Raw genomic sequence first — 6,456 nt, 5'->3', positions numbered from 1 at the left:
AATTCTGAAGATGAAGACGTGACATCTTTCCCAGTGTTTCTCCAAGAAATGTGTGTAACAAACTAAAAGTGGACTTGGAAAGTCCACATTCTTGTACCTTAAAAATTACCTTTAAATTATACTATTTTTCCTTCAAATCTAATACCATTATGGGTTATTTCTAGCTATAATATCTGTGCCCTCCAGAGTGCTATGCTATCAATCAGCCAACGTCAACTTTTCTCTTTGACTGACCTTGCAACAATATTCATTTAAGGCATAATCACTCTTCGCGGACAAATCATTGTCTATTAAACAGTAATTTATATGATGTGTTCCTGAACATTTTTTTACACCATTGGTTTTATGAAACCCAAGTGTTCCATGGTTGAAACCACTAAAATAACACCACCCTGTTCACAATAGATCATTAAGTATACTTTAAGGAGCATAAATAAAACACTTTCTAATCTTATATTTATTATATAATACAATTCAAATTGAATGAAAATGTTTTTTAGTATCAGAGTTTCAGGTCTTAGATATTTTGTGAGTATTATGGGAGACTGCAAAGCATTTTTAATTAATGCATTTGGGATTAAAAACATTGTTTTTTTTAATGAAAAATAAAATTAGTTGGCATACCATTTCACTTCAGAAACAAAAAGATATAAAGTGATAATGAAAATTAATGGAAATTATAGGTAACTATTTCATTTTAAGGGAATGAATGGAAAATGAAAGATCACCAAAGCTTCTCGAAGGCTAGGCATTTACTTTGAGTATGGTGTGGTATATGGCTTCCTTTTAACCATGTTCCTCAAGATCTTAAGTATTTATGGTGAAAATAGTAATGGTTTCTTCATACTTTTCCATGAAATAGAGAATAATGAATCTTTCTATTTTACTTCGGTGAAAGCCAAAATAAGAAGAGAGATTTAACTCTGAAAAGTAAAAGCACCAAAATATAGCTAAATTAAATAGATCAGATAATTTCAAAAGCATAAGCTTCCTACATTCATGAACTTAAGGGTTCAAATCTAAAAGCCTTAGTTAAAATGAAAAGTCTTAATAAGTAAAAGTTAGCTACCACACCAAAGTACAGAACCCAGAGAATTTCTGGGAACTGATGGGATTCACATCCACACCAGGGTAAATCTAATGGTTTAATTTCACCTAGCTTTCTACAGTAGAGTCACCTCTGAGACTCCATGGGCAAACAGCAGTCTCTCCAGGATTACAGAACTGGGTACAATATCTGAAAAGGAATGCTTTAACTAAGCTTATAGTTCTACACTAACTTTATAATAACTTTATTTTTAAGTTTATCTATTCTGAGAGAGAGAAATCGCAAGCTGAGGAGGGGCAGAGAGTGAGGAGAGGGCAAGAATCCCAAGCACGCTTTGCACTGACAGCATGGAGCCCAACGTAGGGCTCAAACTTATGAACCGTGAGATCTTGACCTGAGCGGAAGTTGGACGCTTAACCGACTGAGCCACACAGGTGCCCCTAACTTCATAATAACTTTGATCATAATAATGTGGATCAAAAGGTTTTTTTTTATAAGGTGGGGAAGGATAAAACTATGCAACTAAGGCATACACTGCTAATTCTTAACAATAACCACAAAAAAAGAAAGAAAGAAAATGTTGATCGCAATCATTTGAAGATACAAGAAAATTACAAATTCAGAATTATCTAAAAGAGCCAGAAATTGCACTCATATTTTCTTCTCTAAAGAGAGATACTTGTACTATGTATTATAGAAATCAAAAATTTTATCAGCAAGGGGGAGATTTGTCTTGGTGTGTGGTAGCTGGATTCAAGATAGTTCCATGTTACTAATACAAATAGAGTAGGTTAAGCACATAAAATAGGTAAGTATAAATAACCCATATGTTTTCATAAACATTTAAAGAAAGGTTCAGTGACAAGTTGAAAATTAATAAGATATTTTTACAGGAATATTGAAATTCCTAACTTCAATTGACATGGGACTGGCTAGTAGGAAACACTGCCCTGGGATTAATTCTACACGGTGTCTGGCCAACATACTAGCCTGTGTAGACATAATTACCACAAATTGCTATGTTTTCTGTGTACCATCCATTTCATGTAATCATATTAATTTCAAAGCATGAGCAATATCTATTCTAACAAGAGGACCACAATTCTAATTTAGGAATATGAAATTTATACTGGTTTGCTTTGTTCTCTTGGATAACAATCATATGGCTGGGGAAAAGATATTCCCACTAAACCAATAAATATAATCAACAAAGGAAACGCATCAGTGAAGGACCCAAAAATGTCAGCCTTCAGTGCACACTTATAGCCTAGTAATATCTTCAGAACTATATGCCAAGACCACTGATGTCTTTCTGAGGTTTAACTTGGCATCCATCCGACGACCCAGAGATTCTGGAGTTTCCTGCCAGATAAAGGACAAATATACCAACTGGGTCTGGTGCGTTACTTGCTGCTGTTTTAAAAAAACAATGCCAGATTGCAACACTCTTTGTCGACAAAAATGTCTGACATTTCTGGCTTAAGACCTTTTGAGTCTAATAAATAGCTCCATTTCTTATGACAGAGGTTTCTTTCATTGATGGATTTATTAAATAAATAAGCAGTTCATCAGTTTACAGAATGTGTTATTTCACACAATTTACTATGAAAGAACTAGCAGGTGGTACTATTAAGAGCCATCAGTAGTAGGAATTGTTTCATAGATGACCAACTCAATCTACATTTGGAACACTGCCATCCTTTATAAGGTTTTTCCATATAACACATTCGAAGTTTTAGTGCACATCTACTCAGGGTGTTTATGAAATCCTTGTGCAACTTTAAACTTGACCTATCCCACTGAACTATATTTTATGGGACTCTGTTAAAACTGCTGTGTATTCATCCAGACCACATTCTTTAAAGGAACTTCAAGCCAGGATCATGAATGCAATTTATGAAATCACTCGGCAGCAGCTGGAGAATGTTTTCAATGAGGTGGAAAATCAGACTGAATGTTGGATCACCAAAAAATGGTGGTTATGTTGAAGTCTATAAATTTAAACTGCAATGTTAAAGTCTTACTCACACTGATTTAAGTCATTTTTAATTTTTTTCTGTCACAAATACAACAAAGATTAAGGTTTAAAGTTAACATGGAAATTTTTAAAACACCCAAAATGGCTATGATGTTATATATTTCTGTTAGAAATTTTATTATTTTTCCCATGTTAGAAAACTAATAGCAACCCATTAGAAAATGTTTTACAGTATCCTAAAAAGGCTAACATATATTTTATAGATCACTGATTCTCCAATTGACTTAAACCACATTTAAAAAATTCTACTATTTATAAAGATGCATATTTGTAAGTAAACCATTTCCTAATGGGTTGTTAAAAGAAAAATCAGCAGGAGAGAGATTCATTCACATGTAAAAAGAGAACATGGCTAAATGCGATGTAGTACCCTGGATTTAATCCCAGAACAACAACAACAACAAAACATATATGGAGAAACTGGTAAAATCCAGACAAACTCTGTGGTTTAGTTAATACTATTGTACTAATATTTACTTCTTTGTTCTAACAAATCTACTTTGGCTGTGTAAGATGTGGATGAAAAATATATTTCCAAAATGCTCTATAGTATCTTTGCAACTTTTCTATAAACCTAAAATTATTCCAAAATAAATTTTTAGCTTTTTTTCTTAAAGTTTATTTATTTTGAGAAAGAGAGAGAGAGAAAGAGAGCGAGCACATGCACATGAGTAGGGGAGGGGCAGAGAGAGAGAATCCCAAGCAGGCTTCGTGCTGTCAGCACAGAGCCAGATGCAGGGCTCGATTGCATGAACCATGAGATCATGACCTGAGCCAAGATCAAGAGTCACAGGCTTAACTGACTGAGCCACCCAGGTACCCCCAAATTTTATTAGTTTTTTAAATGTGATGAGAATATTGGTACCTTCCGTAATTACCTTTTTCTCTACCTTACCTATAATCACTGACTGGGACACATTTTATTTTCCAAAGTCGGCCAAAACATCTCCCATCACATGTGTTCCTTAGCAAGATTTTCCCATCAAGAGATGGTATTTATTTCTCTATGCCTTGAATCTGGGAACACCCTGAGGCTCTTTGACCAAAACAACATGGTGGAAATGATGCTGTATCAGTTCTGGGGGTAGCTCTTAGCCGGCCTGCTAGCTTCTACTTACTGTGTGTCTGGATTAGTGATTCTTAGAACCCAGCCACCATTTTATGAGAAACCCAAGTGATATGGAGAAGCTATGTACAGGTAATCTTTTTCTCAGCGTTAGCTTGACCTAGCATCTACCGATAGTCATATGAGTAAGACACTCTGGATATCAAGCCCAGTCCAGCTTTCTAATGATGGCAACCCCAGCCAACACCTGATTACAACCACATGAAAGAGTTCAACTACGAGCAGCCCAGCTACATTCAGTCAACCCACAGAACTATGATAATAACAAATTGTCATTTTTGTGCCACTAAGTCTTGGTAGCTTGTTAAACAGTAAAAGATAACTGGGACACTGGCAATTAACAAAAAGGAAGTTTATGCCCAGATGTATTCATGGAGGTGTCAGAAACAGAAGGTCTGACACAGAAGATCTGAAAAAAAAAAAAAAAATTTGTTTCTCTTTTCTCTTTTCTGCCTACTTATTTCTCCTCACAGAATTTATTGATTATAGCAGTTGAGGATGATAAGCAAATTTTAGAAAAAAAACACTCAACTGGAACTTCACAGGAGAATCAACTTTTTTATATTTACCAAAAGTAAAACTTATCAGTTCACTAATGTCAATGATATTTTCTTAAAAGGGACAAGAATTACTCACTGCATTTGCTTACTAAATAACAAGAATACTGTCATGAATCTCAATGGCTGGAGCAAGAATTCCAAGCAGAAGCTATAAGAATATTTATCTAAAAAAAAAAAAAAAAACTATATATATCTCTATATATAGATATATAATTATATATAAGTTAATATATATACATATATAACCCAAAGAATAATAGCTAACATTTATATCAGATATCCCTCACAGTCCCATGAGGTGGATCCTCTTACTTTCTCCATTTATAGATCAGGAAAATGAAGCTTAGCAATGTTAAGCAACTTGCCAAGGTCACCAGGTCAGTTAGGGTAGGAGCTAAGCTTCAAATCCAATTTGCGTCCACCGTGTGAGCCCTTTCACTACATTTCAGGTTATATTTTTATACCTAAGGCATCTTTTATCCATTTTAATAGACCATTAAAAAAATCATTCCAAACAACTAATCAAATAGCTTATTTCAAACTTGGTCTAAAATTACATTCCAAAAAAGAGACTTAAATTATTTCAAAAATTTTTTTCTAAAATATCTTTTTTTACTGGGCCAGTGCTATAGAAAAAAATGTTTGTGCCCTGCCCCCAAACCCCATCAAATTCATATGTTAAAATCCTAACTCCCAAGGGGATGGTTTTGGAGGTGGGGCTTTTGGATCCCACCTTTGGGAGGTGGGGTGATTGGGTCATGACAGTGGAGCTTCATGAATGGGTTTAGTGCCTTTATGAAAGTGACCCCACACAGATCCCTTACCCCTTCCACCATGTGAGGACATGGCTAAAAGTCAGCCATCTTTGAACCTGTAAGTGGTCCATCACCAGACACCAAATCTACCAGTGCCTTGATCATGGACTTCCTTGTCTCCAAAACTGTAAGAAATAAATTTGTGTTGTTTATAAGCCACCTAGTTGATGGAAATTGTCTTACAGCACCCAAGGAGAGTAAGACAGGTAGCTTATAAATAGACAATTTAGCAAAAAGTCTTTTGGGTTATTTAATTACTATGAGCAAATCAAATACCTGGGAGTCTTGAACATTATACTCTAAAATGAAAAGTGACCCAATCCTCTTGATCTTTACCTCTAAAAATCTCTCTGGAAGGTATTTTTCCCCTTTATTGAACTTCCCTACTAGTTCAGGGCTTCATCATTTCTTGCCTAGACCATTACAAATGGCTCCCAAAGGTCTTCTGTGTCTCAAACCTGTTTCCTCTACAGACCATGGCCCATGCGGCTACCATAGTTCTGTTTTTTAAACAAATATTTGATTATTTTACTCCTTCCATTTAGAAGAAAAAAAAACTTTCAAAGTTTGATTTGAAAATCAAAGTTCACCAGTTTGAAATGCAAAGCCCCCACTCCCACTGCTGCCCTCTCCAGTCCCAGCCATCTTTCAGGTATCACTTCTCATTGTATTTCATCAGATATTATTTGCTTTGAAAATCATCATTTTTCAATATCCTGCTTATGATTTTATAAACTCAAGTTTGAGTACTCCCAAGTTTTGTTTTTATGAAAAATGCATGCTTATCATCATATACCCACTTCTTAAGCCTAACCATTCGGATCATCTGGCTCAATCAGGAGTGGAGGAGAAAGTGATACCCAGTACAC

The 6,456-nt window shown here is 35.1% G+C and overlaps 1 protein-coding gene across 1 annotated transcript in view; it reads right to left on the bottom strand.

The window, feature by feature from the left end:
• UMAD1 (UBAP1-MVB12-associated (UMA) domain containing 1) overlaps nt 1–6,456 on the bottom strand; it is a 217,823-nt gene that overhangs the window by 141,200 nt on the left and 70,167 nt on the right. The gene's annotated exons all lie outside the window — the stretch shown is intronic.

The sequence above is a fragment of the Panthera onca genome, chromosome A2, assembly GCF_046562875.1.
Source record: "Panthera onca isolate mPanOnc1 chromosome A2, mPanOnc1 haplotype 2, whole genome shotgun sequence".
In the NCBI taxonomy this organism is placed as follows: domain Eukaryota; kingdom Metazoa; phylum Chordata; class Mammalia; order Carnivora; family Felidae; genus Panthera; species Panthera onca.
Note: the sequence above shows the minus strand (reverse complement) of the source record. Positions and strands in the feature narration are given on the sequence as shown.